General features: G+C 38.7%; 1 long non-coding RNA gene across 1 annotated transcript in view; it reads left to right on the top strand.

Moving 5' to 3' along the window:
• Positions 1-15820, top strand: part of LOC144616411 (uncharacterized) — a 65093-nt gene extending 49273 nt beyond the window's left edge. The window contains exon 5 of the long non-coding RNA XR_013555733.2: positions 15484-15820. This is a non-coding gene — a long non-coding RNA (uncharacterized LOC144616411). The remainder of the gene's footprint in view (positions 1-15483) is intronic.
• The last annotated feature ends 4009 nt before the right edge of the window (positions 15821-19829 follow it).

The raw sequence follows: 19829 nt of genomic DNA, 5'->3' as shown, positions 1-19829 counted from the left end.
GTTCCAGGTTCCGGCCCAGCCACTTGCCCTCCAGTTCGCACATGATCGCCCAGCACCAAAGCCAGGGTTTCCAGAGTGGACAGATTTCATTTCCATTAGTGCCTGACTGACAATCGCCAAGATCAAGCCTTTCCCTCTGACTCTACAGTTGAAGTGCGAAGACTTTCTCAGCTCCTCTGCGACTGTGTGTGAGCTCAAGAGAACTGGGGAAAATGAAAAAACACAGGACGAAGAGTCCATAGTGTTACATTTCCCCTCAGTTTTCCACAAGACAAGAGAACAGCACAGGATACTGTAATTTGTCAAACCCCCAAACAAAACAAAACAGGTCTGTTGTTAATACAGACAAGTGGTCACAGCTGCAGAAAAGTTTCCACATGAAATCTTTCAGTCCTAACCGGTCATTTTGCAGTTTGGGGATCACTTTTCCAGGATCCTTTTTTCCCACCAGCGTTTATCCATTTTAACTATTTGTTCCATGCTGCAAGGTCCCCTCTAGTAGATGTGTTTCTCACAGTGCTGTTCTCCCACGGTTTTCTGATGTTCTATTTGGTGTCACCGGGACGTGTGTGTTAGTACACTTGACACTGTGGCTTTAGCAGTAAAAGTAAATGGTTTGATGATGTAATCTGTTAGAAGAGCTGCTGTCAGGCTTCTGTCTGTACCCCCACTTTCAACCTCCGGGTTGAGATACAACCCACCCCTCAAAGTGTGCAGCTAATGCGTGTCCCACGGATGAACACAGAGACGCTTGAAAGCCAGGCTGGCATACTGCTCAAACGTATGCTGCTCAGCCAGGTGTGCTGAGAGTTTTCCAAAGGTTTGCCTGTATTTTGGTGAAGTTGAATTTTCTAAGCTCCTTTGAATTGCTGCTAAAGTGAGAAAGCCACACTGAGAGAACGGGTGTTTGATCATTTAAGGCAAAAATGCAAACCTCAGGCGAACCTCAGGGAATCCAAAGGCAATTCAAAACAGAAAGAAGAGAGTTTTATGTGACATTTCTGTGATCGAAACTGATGAGTTATAAATTTTCACTGTTGATACTTAGCCTGTCTTCCTCTTTTGCCAGTATATATTTATCTCTTCGGGCATAATACCATGTTACAGGAAAACTGCTTTCATTTTGACTGCATTTGTGATACTCAGACACATAGAAATTGATGTTTACTTTTGAACTTACAAGAAAGAGTTTCCAAAGAATGGTGTAGCTTGTGACATAACTGTTTAACCTAGGCAAGGAAAAAGGGACTTCGGAGCCTTCGAAAAACACTTTGCCAGCACAGAGACAATTAGAATATGAATAATTCCAAAACTGAAATGACAAAGTGTTCATATTTGAAAGCCCTGTCCACAGCTTTCTACTCGGCAAATTGTATGGACTTTCAGAATTATTCAATGTAAAGCAAGGTCATAAAAATGGAGTTCAAATATAAAATAATTTTTACAGTACTTTTTACAATGTGTCCACTTATTCAGATGGACCGCCATTTAAATTAGTTAAGATGCTTTTTGTTACATTTGTTTATGTGCATTTAAAAGCCACAATTTTACAGATTTTATGTTATAGTTCAAGAAAAGGAGGAAAAATAAACAAGAAAAATTAAATGTTTTATACCTTTTTATTATAAAGTATTACAGGTTCATTGCTAAAAATCATGGAAATACAGAAAAATCTAAAGGCAAGAAAACCACTTACAATTTTACCACTTAATAGTAATTGTCATTAACATTTTTAGTATCACTTGTAGCCTTTTTGTCTGTATATTATTTGAAACAAAAAAAAAAAAATCAAGACCAACTAATGTGCCGGTCCATCCAAAGGATTTAACAATGCAGCTGGGGCAACTGAATATCCATATGGAAGAAAACAAATAAACTTGGACCCATATCTCACTCCATACATAAAAAATTTATTTGAGATATGGGGCGCCTGGGTGGCTCAGTGGGTTAAGCGTCCGACTTCAGCCCAGGTCATGATCTCACAGTTCGTGAGTTCGAGCCCTGCATCGGGCTCTGCGCTGACAGCACGAAGCTTGCTTGGGATTCTCTGTCTTCTTTTCTCTTTGCCCCTCCACCATGCGCTCTCTCTCTCTCTCTCTCTCTCTCAAAATAAATAAATAAACTTAAAAAAACACATAAGGCATTAATCATCAGAGAAAGAAAAGGTTAAATTGGATGGTGCAGTTTTTTCTGCTCTATAAAAGACACCATTCAGAAATGACTAGACAAGTTATAAACTGAGAGAAAAAAATATTCTGAACACATATACGTGATAAAAGACTTGTATCTAGAATATATAAAGAACTCCTAAAAATCAATAATAAAAGGCCAAGTGAATTTAAAAATGACTGCATTATTTATTGCTACATAATGAGTTAGTCTACAACTTAGTTTAAAGCAACAAACATTTATTATCTCATGCTGTCTGAGGACCAGGAATTTGGGGGCAGATTAGGTGGGTGGCTATGTTTTAGTGTCACTCGTGAGGCTGCATTTGAGGTACAAGCTGGGGCTGCAGTCAACTGAAGGCCTGACTGGAGCTGGAGGACTCACTTCCAAGATGACTTACTCACAGGGCCGTTGGCAGGAGGCCTCATTCTCTTGCTACGTGGGCTTCTTTCTAGACGGCTTGAATGTCCTCATGATATAGCAGCTGTCTTCCCCTAGAGCGAGCAATCCAAAAAGCAGAGCAAGGAGGAAGTCATGATATCTTCACGTTGTAATTTAGACATCCACAGCACCACTTTTCCCATAGTCTATTCATTAAAAGCAACTCACGAAGTACAGCCCATATTTAAGGTGAGGGCAGCTAGACTCCGCTTTTGGATGGAGGGATAGCCAATGTTTTCTGCACATGTTTTAAAGCAACCACAAAAGATGATGTATGTAAATGAACAATACGTATAGAAAGACACGTGGCCACTTCATCAGTCAATTAATACATGCAAATTAAATCCACTGTGAAGTACCATTTCAACCCATTAGGATGGCTAGGAAGAAAAAGATCGACAACACCAAATGTTGACGAGGATGTGAAGCAACTGGACCTCTCATCGCCGCTGGTGAGAATGTAAAATAGGACAAACATTTTGGTGACTTGGTTAGCAGTGTCTTATCGGGTTAACTTTAATGCTTACTCCACATCTGGTATTTTCCCGAGAGAAAGAAAAACATGTCCACAAAACTTTAGACGTGGCAATATTTATATTAGTTTATGCATAAACATTTAAAACTGGAAATATTCTAATGTTTATTGACAGGGAGAAGGAAAAACAGACTTAGACAATGGAATACTTATAAAATGGTATGTTCACACAATCAAATATTACTGAGCAATGCAAAAGAGTGAGCTCCTAAAACATCAACATCAAGAGTGAGACTCAAAGTGTAAGGATCTAATGATTCAGCAAAAGAAGCCAGACCCAAAAGAGTAAATGTTGTATAATTCCATTTCTATGAAGTCCAAGAATAGGCAAAACTAGTCTATAGAGATAAAAATAAGAAAATGGTTGCCTAGTGAGGATGGGAGAAGAGAATCAATTGGAAAGAGGCAAGAGGGGACTATCTGGGGGGATTCTGAAAATGTTCTAGTTCTTGTTTTGGGCGATAGTTACACTAGTGCGCACAATTTCCAAAACTTATAAAACTGGACACCAAGATCTGTACATTCTATTATATGTTAATAATGCTGTAATAGAAAATAAAAATGATCACAGAGTTTTATTTATTGCTTCTTTGACATAATATTATACTGTGAATGTTTTCTGGTGCCCTTCAGTATTGTTTGAGAAAGTGTTTTGATGGCTACATAATGGTTTCATGATATAAATATATTAAAATTGAAATTATAAATGTTAAGATTAATCCTGAATTTTATAAAAAAGCACGGATGAATTTTCTTTTAAGTATCTTGTTCTGTGTGCATTTGTGATTATGGGAACATTATATTTAAGGTTTTATATCAAGGAAATCTGGTGTTCCTAATTAGGCAATGAGGATTAAAGGTCTTTCATCATTAGGTATTTCCTGCTGGACGTTCTTTCCTTCCTTCCTTCTTTCCCTCCCTCCCTCCTTCTTCCCTCCCTCCCTTCTATCCTTCCTTCCTTCTATCCTTTCTCCCTTCCTCTGTCCCTTCATTCCTTCCTTTATTCGCTCGTTCCTTCCCTCCCTCTCTCCTTCCTTGTATCCTTTATCCCTTCCTCCCTCTTTCATTTCTTTCCTTCCTTCCTCCCCCCTTCTTCTTCTCTCTCCCTCTTCTTTTCCCTCTTTCTTTCTCCCTCCTCCCCACCTCCTGCCTATTATATTTTAGCCAACTTCTTATTTTGAAAAAATTCAATCCTACAGAAAAATAAGAGTATAATGAATATCTTAAATATCCTTCACCTAGGCTCACTAATTCTTAACATTTTGCTGCATTGCATTCTGTGAGTGTGTGTGTGTGTGTGTGTGTGTGTGTGTGTGTGTTTATACACATTTTCTTAAGTTGTACATGTTACTTCAGCATGTGGAAACAAGGGTAATAACCTATGAAATTACAATAAAAATGGTTACTCTCAATAAACTTAACATTGATGCAATAATGTTGTTGTATTTAGTTAAATATAGAGTGCATATTCAGGGCACCTTGGTGGCTCAGTCGGTTAAGCATCTGACTTGATCTCAGGTCATGATCTCACATTTATGGGTTCAAGCCCTGCGTCGGGCTCTGTGCTGACAGCTCAGAGCCTGGAGCCTGCTTCAGAATCTGTGACTTCCTCTCTCTCTGTCCCTCCCCTGCTCACTGTCTGTCTCTCAAAAAATAAATAAATGTTAAAAAAAAAAATAGAGAGTGCATATTCAAATTTGCTAAATTGTCCCCAAACTGTCCTTTATACTTTTTTTTGAGTCAGTATCCAAACAAAGATAATGCATTGCATTTGGTTATTTCCTTAATCTCCTTTAACATATTCTAGAATAATCCCTCTATATTTTTTCTGTTTGACATATATTGGTATTTTGAGCTGTCCAAAACAACTGTCTTGTAGAATGTTCCACAACCTGGATTTGTCTGATTATTTCCTCATGATTAAGTTCAGGTTAAACATTTTTGGCAAGAACGCTGCATGAGTGATGTGTATAATGTGTTACATTATATAATGTCACTGTGTTATTTTACTGTTGAAATTAAGTTTGATCTCTTGGTGAGGATATTTTTACCAGATCACCATTTTTCTCTTTGGAGCTAAAATATCATCTGTGGAGTGATCATATGACTCTCCTGTCTTCCAGTACTATTCACCCAATAATTTTAACATTAACAAATGATTCTTACCTGATTCAGTTATTACAGTGACAGTTACAAAATGTTTTTCTAATTCTATCCTGTTTTTCACATTTACTAGCTGGCATTCTTCTGTACAACAGTGTTTTTCCTCTTTCCTCCTTCTCTATTTTAGTGTCATGGATTCTTTTAAAAAAATTTTTTTTTTTTCCTAACACACAACCAGGTGCATCCTCTTACAAATGACTTGAATTATTTACATTATAATGAATGAAATTTTATATTTAGGCCTATGGAAATTCAGTCCTAAATATAAGAAGAATTTAGAGAACTTTATTTCCTGGATCTGTCCATATAGATGATGACATATATATCTACCAGTACCAAGAAACATGTGGGTGTACATAAATATACACACATGTATATATACATACAGATAGAGACACATATTTTTCTCTGATATAAAAATAATATACGTCCATTGTAAAGATTTTAGAAAAGACAGAAAAGTACAAAGAGGAAAAGCATATACTTTATCCCAGTATTCAGAGATAACGAATATTAAAATTTTTCTGTATTTTGTGGCTGGCTTCCAAGAGGCTGCCCAATGATCCTCACCTCCTAGTACTCGGGCCCTCGAGGAGCTTCCTTGTATATTGAAACAAGCTGATCTGTGTGAACATTAAAAGACTTTGAAAGGGATGATGTGTGACTTTTTAAGGCTAAGGCACTAAAGGGGTTACAGCTTCTGTTTGGTCTTTGGGGTTGTTCCCGCTGAGGGACTCCAACCACCCTGCTCGAAGACAGTCAAGCGTCTCTGGAGAGGCCCACGGAGGGAGGTTCTGAAACCTCCTACCAACAGCCAGCATCAACTGACCATCCATGTGAGTGAGCCACCTTGGAATTGGGTCTCCAGTGCTGGTCACACCTTCAGATGACTACTGCCCCAGCTAACATCTGCTTACAACCCCATGAGAGAACCGAAGCAAGAACCACCAAACTAAGCTCCCAGATTTCTGACCTGTAAAAACCATGAGAGCTAATAAATGATTATTGTTGTTTGTAAGCACGAATTTTGGGGTGATTCGTGATACAACAATAGATACGTAATAGAGTATTCTTCTACTTTTTTCTATTATATTTGTTTTTTCATTCAGCAAATGTTCACTGAACATTTGCTACATCAGGGAGGATGAAACCAGAGAAACAGAACCAGAAGGGAATATAAATGGAATATGTGTATGTGTGTATTTATTACAACGAATTGACCTACATATGCCAGCATGGGGGTGTCTAAGCAAGCCTGAAGTCCATGGGGCAGGCAGTTAGGAAGGGATGATCAGAAGTGGATTGGAACCCCATGAGCTTAGGCTGAAGTTTGTCCACAGGCAACAATCAGTCAGGAAGAAAGATCCAGAGGGAAGGGAGAACAGGTGAACATTCAGCTGCTGGTTTGTAGTCTTGTAGCTCAGAGAAGTCCTAAGCTTTCTTTTAAAGGCCTTCCAACTGACTTAGACAGGCCCACCAAAAGTAGTCTCTCCTTGGGTTAATTTGAAGCCAACTTGAGACTTCAATTACATTTGCGAAGTCCCCTCATAGCAGCACCTAGCTTAGTGTTTGATTGAGAAACTGGGAGAAGTATGTATGTATGTATGTATGTATGTATGTGTGCCCCAAAATGGCTACCGCCTCCCTTCCTTTCTCCAGATCTTATGGGTCCTTTGTAGGCCACCCTATTTGGAAACACAATAGAAAGGGAATTCTGGGGTCTGCCGTTTGGCTTAACCAGGTCAACACTTTACAAAGCCAACATAGCTGGTATGCACTAGGCTTAGTTCTAGATCCTCGGGATACATTAATAAGTAAAACACACAAGATGACTGCCTAACGGAACTTGTATCTTAGTGGGAAAAGATAAGAAACCAACGTATAAAAAATAAGCCCTCTAAATAAACCTCCCAACAAATAAAAATACAGTATCAGAAAGTGAGAAGTGTTAAGAAAAGAAAATGAGGTAGTGGGATATGAGATGACTAGAGAATGGGATGTGGAGAGATTAGAGGGTGGGATACAGGGAGACTGGATGGTGGGATGTGGGGAGACTAGACAGTGGGATGTAGGGAAACTAGAGAGTGAGATACGGGGAGACTAGATATTTGGATATGGGGTGAGAGTTTACTAAGGTGGTCAGGAAAGGCTTCTTGGAAGAGATGGCATTTGAGCAGAGACCAAACAATGAGAAATTACTATCCAGCCATTTAAAGAAGAGAGGAAGGTTCTCCCATTGGGAACAGCAAGTACAAAAGCTCTGAAGTAAAAATGAGCTAGGCTTTTTCAGAGGACAGCCAGGAGACAGTGGGAGAAGAGGGAAGGGTAAATTCAAAGAGGTAACAGAAAGTCGGGTCAGGACTTTTATTCCGAGCACTATGGGAAACCACTGAGGGTTTAGAACAGAGGAATGACATGATCTGACCTACATTTTCAAAGGGATCAAGAGCCGAAGCAGGGAAACCAGTTAGCCGGCCATTGCTGAAATGTGGGTAAGAGATGATGGTGACTTGGACCAAGACTTCTGAAGCACAGAAGTTTCCAATGTGTTCTGTAGTCAGACAGGTTTGAAACAGCAGGAAGCTATAAAGTCAGACCTTTTCAGTCCTGACATTTTCTTTCTTCTCATGCTAGTGAAGATTCTTCAGAGAAAATAGAACCATATATATGTGTTTTTCAGCTTCCGTACTGTTTTTTATAATGGCTGATCCAATTTACATCCTCACCAACAATGCATGAGAGTTCCCTTTTCTCCACATTCTTGCCAACACTTACTTCTTCTCTTCTTGATGATAGCCAACTAACAGGTGTGAGGATAGAGATCTCTATACAGATCTCTATACAGATCTCTATAGATACTATATATGGAAGGGGAAGGATTTATAATGAGCAGCTGGCTGAGAAATGCCATGATTTTCTGTCTGCAAGCTAGAGACCCAGGAGAGCCAGTGGGTATAATTCAGCCTGAGTCTGAAGGCCTGAGAGCCAAGAGAGCTGATGGTATAAATCTCAATCCAGGAGTCAGAAAAGATGAAATGGGATGTTCCAAATCAATTGGTGAGGGAGAAGAAAAGGAACCAATTCTTCCTTCCTTTGATTTTTGTTCTTTTTGGGCCCTCAAAGGATTGGAAAAGACCCACCCACATAGGGAGGTTAATTTACTGCATCCACTGGTGAAATGCTATTCTCATCCAGAAACTACCCACACAGATATACCCAGAAATAATGTTTAATCTGTGCATCCCATAGCCAGTCAAGCTGACACATAAAATTAACCATCACAGCTGGCTTCTCCAAATGATCACCTCTTACTGGTTAACATGGTACTTGTGACTAATTTTGCTTACTCAGATTCACTTAACATGAGCCACACACACAATATTATACATCAATACTGCATCTTTCTTCCATACCATATATGATTTTTACAAGGCTTTTAGAAATGTTCATGCTGTTTTCTATATTGATTAATATACTTAAGACATCAATAGAGAGCTGGAATAATGGACTCAAAAAATCAGCCATAAAAATTAAACACTTCAAAGAAAGCCGTTTTATTGTTTATTATCTATTCATTCATGGCTGCGTCTTGCATTTGGATTGGGGTTTTTGTCTCATTTTCAACAATTTCGTGTCCTGCATCTCCCCTGACCTCCACAACATTCCCAGAGGCGAGCAAGGCAAGATGATGCATAACAAAATGGACCAAGGTTGAAGGAAGCCTTCTGGTTCATTGTGAGTCCACTGGTTGTAAGACAGAACAGAAGGTTCAAGGGTAAGAAAGATTGTGTTGAGAAGTCGTCAACCTCGTAGGGAAGAACAACATGTAAACAGATAGCTGTAAGGGAAGATTATATGTGATAAGTAATATGAATAGCAGACAGGGATGGTTTGGGGAATAGGAAGGCAGAAGAATCAGATTGAGCAGAGGCAAAGAATATGCCTAAAATACCGCAGCCAGTTATTACAGTGTTCTTGGCACATATTAGCAATGAGAAGTTGGGCCAGTGGAAAGTCAAGGGTGTAAGTAACAAAAGTAAGGTCTGAGTCTGCCTCAAATAATATTTCCCTGAAACTAAGCACAGAAGATATTATTTTACTCACGGAAAAAAAAGAAAACTTTTTGGAAAATGTTAACCCTTGCAAGGTATTGATTAAACTGTTCATCTTCTGTGGCTGAAAATTTTCCTCAGGATTATAAATGACGTTGAATAATATTTGATTTTGAAGAGGATATATTTTTAATATCTAAAACATGTTTATGACTGACACTGAGAAACTGAGTCCGTGCATAGTGGAGCAGGACAGGAGATAAAACAATGACAGGAGTGTGGGAACCCTGCTACCCAGTGATGAAGCACAGATGAGACCTGAAGTGACAGGGCACCATGCATGTGGGACCGGTGGAGCCACAGCTCCTGCCCTCCAGGGAGTTATCTTGGGTCTGGCAGGCCCTGTTGGACAAGTGTGTACATTTCTTCGGGCACAGGCCCTGCATAGGCTGATCGTGGTCATTGTGCCCCACCATCAAAGCATAGCTCTGTCCTTTCTGTGTTGGGGGCGATGAAACCAGCAGTCATTTACTTTACATATTTATCTTCTTAAAAAAATTTATGTTTATTTATTTTGAGAGAGAAAGAGAGAGCGTGAGCAAGGAGGGGGCAGAAAGAGAGGGAGACACAGAATCTGAAGCAGGCTCCAGGCTCTGAGCTGTCAGCACAGAGCCCGAAGCAGGGCTCAAACCTCTCAACTGCAAGATCATGACCTGAGCCGAAGTGTCAGATGCTCAAACGACTAAGCCACCCAGTTGCCCCTACATATTTATTTTTTAAGAGGCATTTTCTTCCAACTGTAGCTAAGGAATATTGTGAATAAGTCAGGATGCTTGTGTTACAATAGGGTAGAAACCTCTCTCTTATTTAGCACGGTGGTTCTTCTGTTGCTATTCTAAGGTATTTTATGGGGCGGTTTGAACAATATCCTTGCTTTCTTAGAATGGTCCCCACGAGAAATCCCATTAAATTGATGTATGTTTATGTGTATGTACATATATATGCCCATGTATATATGGATATTTGTGTAGAAATTCCATTGCAGTAAAACCCATTAGATTGCAGATTTCTACACGATGAAACTGTTCTCAGAGCCTGTTTATTTCAAGCACTCTTTCCTTTTAGTACTCTATGACCTCCTCCTACACACTTATACTTTCTTAGATATCAAAGTGTAATACATTATTTCTAACATCTGAAAAAAAGGCAATTATTCTCTAAGCTATTAACAGCCAAAAAAAATTAAGGAAATATGCAGGACTTCAAGGGAGTGCTTTATCCTAATTTTTATACAAAGGGACTGAATAATATGTATAGGTAATTGTACAATAGGATTAATGTATTTCTTTGATCATGACTACATGTGTAATTAATTTGGGAGCAGAAAGGTAGCTTGAATTCTTTATTTCTTTTCTTTTCAAACATGTATTATTTATTTTTTTATCTTTTATATTTTGAGAGAGACAGAGAGAATGCCAGTGGGGGCAGGGGCAGGGAGAGAGGGAGAGAGAGGATCCCACGTAGGCTCCGTGCTATCACTGCAGAGCCCAACGCCAGGCTCCATCCCAGGAACCATGAGATCATGACCTGAGCCGAAATCAAGAGTCAGATGCTCAACCCACTGAGCCACCCAGGCGCCCCTCTTAGGATTTCTCTATAAGAAGAAGACAACTCCCAGGAATTGGCAGGATGCATGGTGGTCTGTTTGAGGAAAGAACGGAACTGTGCCATATATCTACTCAGTGTCCATGAGAGACACAGACACACGCACAGAAAAGCAACTCACTTCAAAGACTACAGAGCAACAAAATAACTGTGGGCTATTTCCCGGGGTCAACATAGATTCACATCAGCTTCTACTTTCCCAGTCAAATCTGCATCACCGTGTATTCGTAATTGTCAGCAGGCAGTAACTCTAAGGCACTGTAATGTTTCAATCATAAAAAGAGATTAAAGCCATTTGTATATACTCCGCTTACTAACGTAGGAAACCTACTGAACATTTTTAGGAAAATTATCAAGCCCTAAGTTTGAAACAAAAAGGGATTCCATTGAAATCCGTCTTAACCTTCTATTTTGTTCGGGGCTAGGTCTTGGTATTTCTAAAATGAATTTCAGTCGCTAAAAGAATAAACTGTTTAGGAATTACCAGAACCGTTTCCTGAAATTTTGAAAACACTTAAAATTTCATATTAGCGTGTCGTGGAATTCAAACTACCTTTCTGCTCCCAAATGAATTATCCGTGTAGTCATGATCAAACGATCATCTGCTTTGAACAATGTGTATTTGTGTATGTGTGTGTGTCTGTGTTTAACTTCTATTGGTGCTAATTTACTCAACAAGGAAGGTCCCAAAGACCTGGGAAATTATTATTTGTATGGTTTTGTAATATCCATAACAAAGGAAATTTGGCCAACCATCTCATTCCAGATTTTGAGTGGATGACAATTTTGGCAGGAAGAAGAATATAATTTAGTAAGTCAATGAAACAAATATTTAAAATAGGCCTCTATCTTTAGAGAGAAAGATGATGCAAACATTGTATGAAAAATAGAAGCCAGCTCTTTAAATTGATTTATGTGGTCTGTTTTAACATGTCAATATTTTATGTGCTATATGTCTGTCAGTAATCTGTTTTCATGGGCAAGCTCATTATAAATGTGCACTTATTGGAGGTGAGCTTTATCTTCCTTTCACACCAGGCCTTATTTAAAACTAGACAAATACACTGGGGAGCCTGGGTGGCTCAGTTGGTTAAGTGTCTGACTTCGACTCAGGTCATGATCTGGTGGTTCAGGAGTTCAAGCCCGCTTCGGGCTTTGTGCTGACAGCTCGGAGCCTGGAGCCTGCTTCAGATTCTGTGTCTCCCTCTCTCTCTGCCCCAGCCCTGCTCACGTTCTGTCTCTTTCAAAAAAAAATAAAAACATTACAAAAAAAACTAAACAAATACATTCTTGATTTTAGGTATATATGCAGTGCTTTCTGTTTCTTGTTTTTGTTTTTTGTTTTTTTCCCACAAATTCATTACTTTTGTAAAGACTCTGTGAGTCTTGTAAGCTTCATCGTAATTGCTAATATTAAGAAGATAGGCATGGAACCTAGAGGTCATCCACCTAAGGAAGATGATTTTCTTCCAGTGATTCACTCAACATCACCAAGAAATACCCCTTTGGGTCTAGTTTCCTTATCTGTGAAATGAAGGTTTTGCCATGGCTAATTGCTAAGGGTCCTCTTTTTGTGATTCTATAAAAACAATTACTTCTGAGATTTCCTTTTAACATAAGATATATGGGAAGTTTGGGATCTTTTAGCATAAAAATTTAAGAAAATAGGAATCAGGAAGATATAAGCAGGAATTAGCCAGATATATACTTTCATGTAAAAAATCTCATTCAGGATTAGGTAAAATGAAAATCCCAGGATTGGTATGTGCATGTATGGAATATTGTTTTGGTTTTACATTTTAATGTGCAACTGTGCCTGCCCTAACAAAATGAGTTTTTAAGCAGTAACGTTTTCCCTAAAGAAAAAAATTTAATTGTCAGTTGTGGTCTGTGTAGGCAGTGTGTAGGCAGGACTCTCGGCTTCCAGGAAAATTTCTGTCTTTACAAAAAGAGATTTCCCAGCTACCTTTTGAATTATTTCCCTAAAAACACGACTTGCTTGATGGCAGAAGTGACCTGTGGCTGCCTCCAACTTTACCTGAGTTGCGAACAGAAGCTGAGAGGAAAGAGACAGGAGGTGTGGTCAGAGGGGCTGGGAGGCGGTGGGCCCAAAGCTTTTGCGGAAAATGGTCCGACTGACTGGATCTCCATGAGGGCTATCGATTGCTGACAGCTGGTGTGGGTTGAACTGAGTCCCTCTCAAATTCATTTGTGGAAGTCCTATCGCCTAGGACCTCAGGATATGACTTTAAGGGGAGACAGTGGCTTTGCAGAGGTAATCCAGGTAAAACGAGTCCATTATATAACTGCTGTTTGTATTAAAAGGGGAAATATGGAAACATACATATACGGGAAGAAGGCCATGGGAACATGAAGACAGCCTCCTACAAGGCAAGGAGTGAGGCCCAAAACAGACCCTTCCCACACAGCCCTCAGAAGGAATCAACTCCCCACACTGCCATCAGAAGGAGTCAACCCAATTTAACTCTTGATTTTGGATTTCTAGCCTCCTGAACTGTGAGATAGTAAGTTTCTCTTATTTAAGGAACCCATGTCGTGGTACTTTGTTCAGCAGCCCTAGAAAACTGACACAACACTCAGCCTGAATACATTCAAGGAATAAGTAAGCAGCAAAAAATTCTGATTGTATTGGAGTCTTCCCACAGAGAAGTGAAACTTATTTGGTTTGTTTGAAATGAAACTGGGTATCTTTTTTGTATGGTTTTATTTGTAATCAAAAGACTTTTTTTTTAACTGAAAAACAATTATACACACACACATATACCTACACATATATACACATATATGCATTCATATGCTCCCATAAGTGTTGTTAAAAAAGTTAAACTATATAGAAATGTAGAATGTAAAATAAAAGCTATTTTCCAGTCCTCTTTCCTCAGTTTTAAATACCTCCCTAGCACTTTGCTGTTTGATATCTAGCATTGTATTTTTACAGTGCTAGATTCTTAATGTTACACTGTACAAACTTTAATACAATTCCAGTCTGATACCGGAGTTCTGCTAAAACAGTACATTTAAGAGTCTGTACTATGGGACCATGTTATAAGTGGGCTTTTATATACTTCTGTTATCTCAGCACCATGGGTAAGCTATAAAATAGGCCTAGTATTTTAAGTTACATCCTATAATAGGTCACATGTTTAGAATTTAGTATAGTACCAACCAAGGAAGAATTTTTTAAAAATCAACTATCAACTTTGTTTTTTTCCTGGCTTTGTTTCGTTTACTACTTAAAATATTTTTATAGTTAAGAAAAAAACAACGGACTTCATCTTGTTAAAGCCTTTTTCTAGGAACCAATACTAAATGACCTGCCTTCTCTGAAGTTTGAGTCCGTTATAGTACAGTGATACCCCTTTTATAGAGAACTCAATAAACCAGTAGCTCACCTACCTGAAATAATAGACTAGGACTTTAGGTATAAAGGTCTCTGAATAGACTAAATGAACGTTGCAAAATCTGCACAAGAAAGCTCAGACCTTTATCAACAGACATGTCCCAGAAGTTGTTAATTGGTGTGTGTATGTTCGTGTTCAAATATAGCTCCAACAACTTATCATGAGTCCAAAGTAGAGTAGGGGCGCCTGGGTGGCTCAGTGGGTTAAGCGACCGACTTCAGCTCAAGTCATGATCTGGTGGTTCGTGCGTTCGAGCCTCATGTCAAGCTCTGTGCTGAAAGCTCAGAGCCTGGAGCTTGCTTCGGATTCTGTGTCTTCCTCTCTCTTTGCCCCTCTTCCCCTCAAAAATAAATAAACATTTAAAAATTAAAAAAAAAACAAAGTAGAGTAAAAGTCATTTTAAAAAGGCAATATTTTACTCCTTGTATGCACAATGACAAGACTAAGAAGGAAAGTTTAAACTCTCAGTAGCTAGGAAGGAACCAAAAACTGTAAAATGCTACGGTACGTTGAAAACAATTGGGTGGAATAATTTAGTAACAGGGAAAACAGTGCTTTAGGTCTTGAGGTCATTCTTATATTAGAGTACTAAATAATAACTGATGCTCTAAAGTGGCCCTGAGTCATTGTGAAAAAATTTTTATTGCGATCAATATTGAAGGTGGTAGAAAATTGGGTAATATATTTAAGAATGATTTCCACCTAAAACTTTGCAAACATTAAAAGGATTTGGGGGGGAGAAGATTTGGTATACATGGAAGTGAAGATTTGGTTATCTGCAAAATTTTGCTCTATAGGTATTTGAGGTTTTCTTAGTATCCCAATTAAAGTACTGTATTTGCTTGCATAAGTATTGCATTACATGAGTATTGTACCTTAATTTAACTGGCCCTTGGTTAAGATAGAACATTAATTCCATTGGTTGAAAGTAAATTGTGAACCAATACTTAAATGTTTGTAGTGCTCTTCCTTATTTAGGCAAGTTGAGAGCTACATTGTATCAGAATGAAGGAAAGCCCACATTCTCGGCCTACAGGGGCAGTTCATAAAGAGGAATGGACTTCAAATGAAGAGACCTCATTAAAATGCATGCTTCTCATTCTTGGAGCTCTACACATAAAGGAGAAGCAAGAGACCATCAACAAGATGGTGTTTGTTTCAAGTTTTACAGGTACCTTTTGTTCCACAGCATCATATCAAGGGGTATGTTGTTATTTAAATTATATTCAAATAGTCCAATCATGCCAATTTCGGGCTGAAAGACAAGGAGAAGCTGAGAACATATGAGATGACGCTTTCGGTCTTATAAGTAAATTAAGGCAATATCATTGGTAATATTGAACAAAGAAACGGTATAATAACACTTTCTGAACAGTGGGCTTACTCTTGCATGCCATTTGGTGATTCCCCTATAACGTGCCCAAGTGCCACGTGAGGTGCTCTCCACTAACAAAGAACAGCTTATTTATAACAGCTTGTAAGCAGAGGTCTTTCAAAGTGCAAAGATACCCTCTTTCCTTCCCAAGGAGCAATTGCTTTGCACATATGTGCTACAAATACCAAGCACGGGGAGCTTGGTTTTTAATTACAAAGTAAAATATCATTCCAAAATTGCATAATTGGTGGTTGCCTTTTGCAATGCAATGAACATAAGGGAACCTGACATTAAATATTTGACGTGCTGCCATGACATTTTCTGAGATTTTATTTTATGCTGCTTTTAAGCTGCAGACTATGTTAAATTTGAATTCCTTGGGGGGTAATAGAGTGATACAGAACTAAAGAACCTAGCTCTCATGTTGGAATGCCTGTGTTCACAGATTGTACAGTTCAGATTTTAGGGAAAAAAAGTAATTATAGAAATGGAGACATATTGGATTCTTTATTCTCTCCTTACAGTAGTTACTTTTTTTTTTTTTTTTTTGGATCTAGAGACCATTTAGTCAGGGAGGGATGTCTCTGGTTTTCCCTTTGAGGGAAAGACAGGGGAGTGGAGGAAAATACAGTGACAGTCAGTGCCCAACATTGTGTAGGCTACTGAAATTAAGAGACCGATGTCACAGACCCCTGTAGTGTGTATATTCCCGCATGTCACAGAGTTGCTGGAACAGTAGTAGAACTGATGCTGCCCTAGTTCTCTCTGTTCCAGAAAGTGCCTTTTGGAATTTATGCTATTTGCTCAGCAGGGTTCAATGCTTCTGCAGCCGATGGCACCACCCTGATAAATTGGAGGATAATGCGCACTAACTTGCCCCTTTCCTACACCTGCGTTTCCTACACCCAGCACCCCCCTTTGTCCCTTACTCTACAAAGGGAGCACGGAGAGCCCACATCTTAAAGCCGAAAGCGACTTCAAGAGTTCATCTGTTCTGTCACTGAAAGAGCAAAGGGCAAGTAGGTGTGGAATTTTCTTCCATAATGTAATAGAAGAAAATAAACTCTTAATGGTAAAAATAAAAAAAAAAAAAATCTTGGGTTAACTCATTTATTCCTTCTTACTGAGGAGTATGGACAAAAAGCCTTCTTGGGTGGGTAAAAGACAACTTGACTGCTTCATTCATTCTGAAGGCCTAACGTGCATGTCCAAATCAGTGTTGTCAGGGACGCTGAGAATGAATTGCAGCCTAAGGAGGAGGCTCACCACCCCGCCCAGCCAGCTTTTGCATTTTCCTACACATTAGTGCTTTGTGTCATCACATTTCAGGATTATTTCCTCTGCCCCAAACCGATGTTTTTCAGGTTCGGTGTTATTATTTTGATGACCCCAATAACAGAAGTAGGACCACTTAAACACACACACAGCCCGACCAATCCCAGCATTTTCTTTGATCTTAGAGATACTGTAAGCAGAGCATGGCTGTGACCCTCTCACTCGGTTGGCTGAGCAACGTTCAAGGCCAGCACTCAAATTCTCCCTTTTCTTTAAAGCGATCATTTAGTATTTATTTAAAATATAAAATTATTTTTGTTGCTGATATTACCAATAATATTTATTGCATTTTTAAAAAATTTTTATTTATTTTTTAGAGAGAGAGAGCGCACACACATGTGAGAGGGGGAGGGGGCAGACAGAGAGCGCGACAGAGGATTGAAGGGGGCTGTGATCTGAAGAGAGCCCGATGTGGGGCTCAAACTTACAAACTGTAAGATCATGACCTGAGCCGAAGTTGGACGCTTATCCGAGTGAGCCACTCAGGCCCCTCTTTATTGCATTTTTAAAGCAATATATCTATAAAATGTTTGTGGAGAAGTATTTCTTTTTGCTTTTCATAGGGAGCTAAAAGGCTTTCTTGGAATCAATCAGCTCTAGGACTAGAATACAGAGATACTTTCTTTTCGTTATTTTTTTTTTTTTAACTTTTATTCATTTTTGAGAGATGGAGAGAAACAGAGCATAAGTCGGGGGGGGGGGGGGGGAGGGCAGAGAGACAGGGAGACACAGACTCTGAAGCAGGCTCCAGGCTCTGAGCTGTCAACACAGAGTCCGGTGTGGGGCTTGAACCCATGAACCACGAGATCATGACCTGAACCCAAGTCGGTCACATTACTGACTGAACCACCCAGGCGCCCCTAGAGATACTTTCTATTCCAGGGTTCTTTTCGCCTGTAGCCCTGGGTACCATGGGAAAAAAAAAATTAATCTGCCTCTTAACAAAAAATTTACCTTTTACATCTTTTCTTTAAATGTCATGTTTTGGATACAAAAGTGCATCCAAATTAAGTTTATCTATGATGTCATGCATGTAGATTGGTTTAATATGAAGGCTTCTAATTCAACCAAAGTGGTTCCACTTTTAAAAATTATGAGTGTTATTTTTATTGTGTTGAACACCAGAATAATTGATTTGATGATGTATATAAGTAGCTTTAAGTAATTTTGCAGATGGACAATTTAAAAGCATGTAAAATTCTTTGGCCTACATGCATTTTTCAAGATGGTTGCCGATTCAATGAAACATCTATAAAAGATATAACAGAGAGTCAGAACATCAGATTAGTGAGGGGAAGAATCTGAGGTTGAAAATGAGAGTATTGGGAGATGTTATAATCCCAGTTATATTTCTTTTTTTTTTTTAATTTTTAAAAATGTTTATTTATTTTTGATAGAGAGACAGAGCATGAGCAGGAGAGGGACAGACAGCGAGACAGACCGACAGAACTCCAAGTTGTGCTCCATACTCTGAGCTGTCAGCACAGAGCCCGATGTGGGGCTTGAACCCATGAACCACGAGATCATGACCTGAGCCGAAGTTGGGTGCTTAACTGACTGAGCCACCCAGGTGCCTCCTTTTTCTTTTCTTTTTTTTTTTTAATTTTTTTAAATGTTTATTTGTTTTTGAGAGAGAGAAACAGCATGAGTGGGAGAGGGTAGAGAGACAGAGCCCGTTATATTTCTTTCTGATATCCAAATGCAGAAAGGATATCTGCTTTACCAAAGGAGAAAATACAATTATCCATAGAGAATAAATATATGTATTTGCAATCAGGATTGAAAACATCCCTTTCAATAAAGGATTGGCAGCTTTAATTTGTCTTGAAAAGCTAAATTTATCCATTAGATAGATGTAGCAACTGTATTTTACTCAATGCATTCACACTTAGGTAGCTTTTTCAATAGCAATGAGTTATAGTGCCTTAGCCCAACTGCAACATGTAAGCAGAGAATCTCATTTTCTGAAATCCAACCACAATCACAACAACAACAAGAAAAATCTATCTAAAAAGACAAACCAATTTAGAAAAGACTACATCAGTTCAAATGGAGTAAAAACAGCAGACGTAATCAATTTTTGGTATGCACAGTATATGGCTATAGGAACTATGAACCTATTTTATTTCCTGTTGTTTAACAGTAGATTAACGGTAGAGAAAGTCCCATAATCTTAGTTTTTAATTCCTTAGTCACATTCTTGACACATATTCCAAAACATATGTTAAACTTTTACTAAAGTAATGAATGCCACTGAATGGGCTAACAATTCAAACTAGTTTTATTGGCATATTTTCTCTATACCACTCATTATTAGAAAATTTATCAGCATGATTATGCATCATGATTATAATGTGGGTTTATATACATAAAACATACAATATCAAAAGCCAAGTCATCCTACTTGAAATAGTTTTCAAACGTTCAGAATGGGCCAAATATCTTTGATCCCTGAAGCACGCAAGACAAGTTAAAAATGATACAACTTAGTGAGTGAGTAGTAACATTTTATAGATTATCCTGAGCAGGGTTGATGCAGAGATTTAAAAAAATCTATTACCTTGTTTTTAAGTTCCACACCAATAGCCCATGAATGCACTTTGACTCTGACAGACCACTAAATATTGGGAATAAATCCTTCTTTTTTTCCTTCAGTTCCTAGAACGTTCTTG

The sequence above is a fragment of the Panthera onca genome, chromosome B2 (assembly GCF_046562875.1).
Source record: "Panthera onca isolate mPanOnc1 chromosome B2, mPanOnc1 haplotype 2, whole genome shotgun sequence".
NCBI lineage: Eukaryota > Metazoa > Chordata > Mammalia > Carnivora > Felidae > Panthera > Panthera onca.
This window is presented reverse-complemented; position numbering and strand designations above follow the sequence as displayed.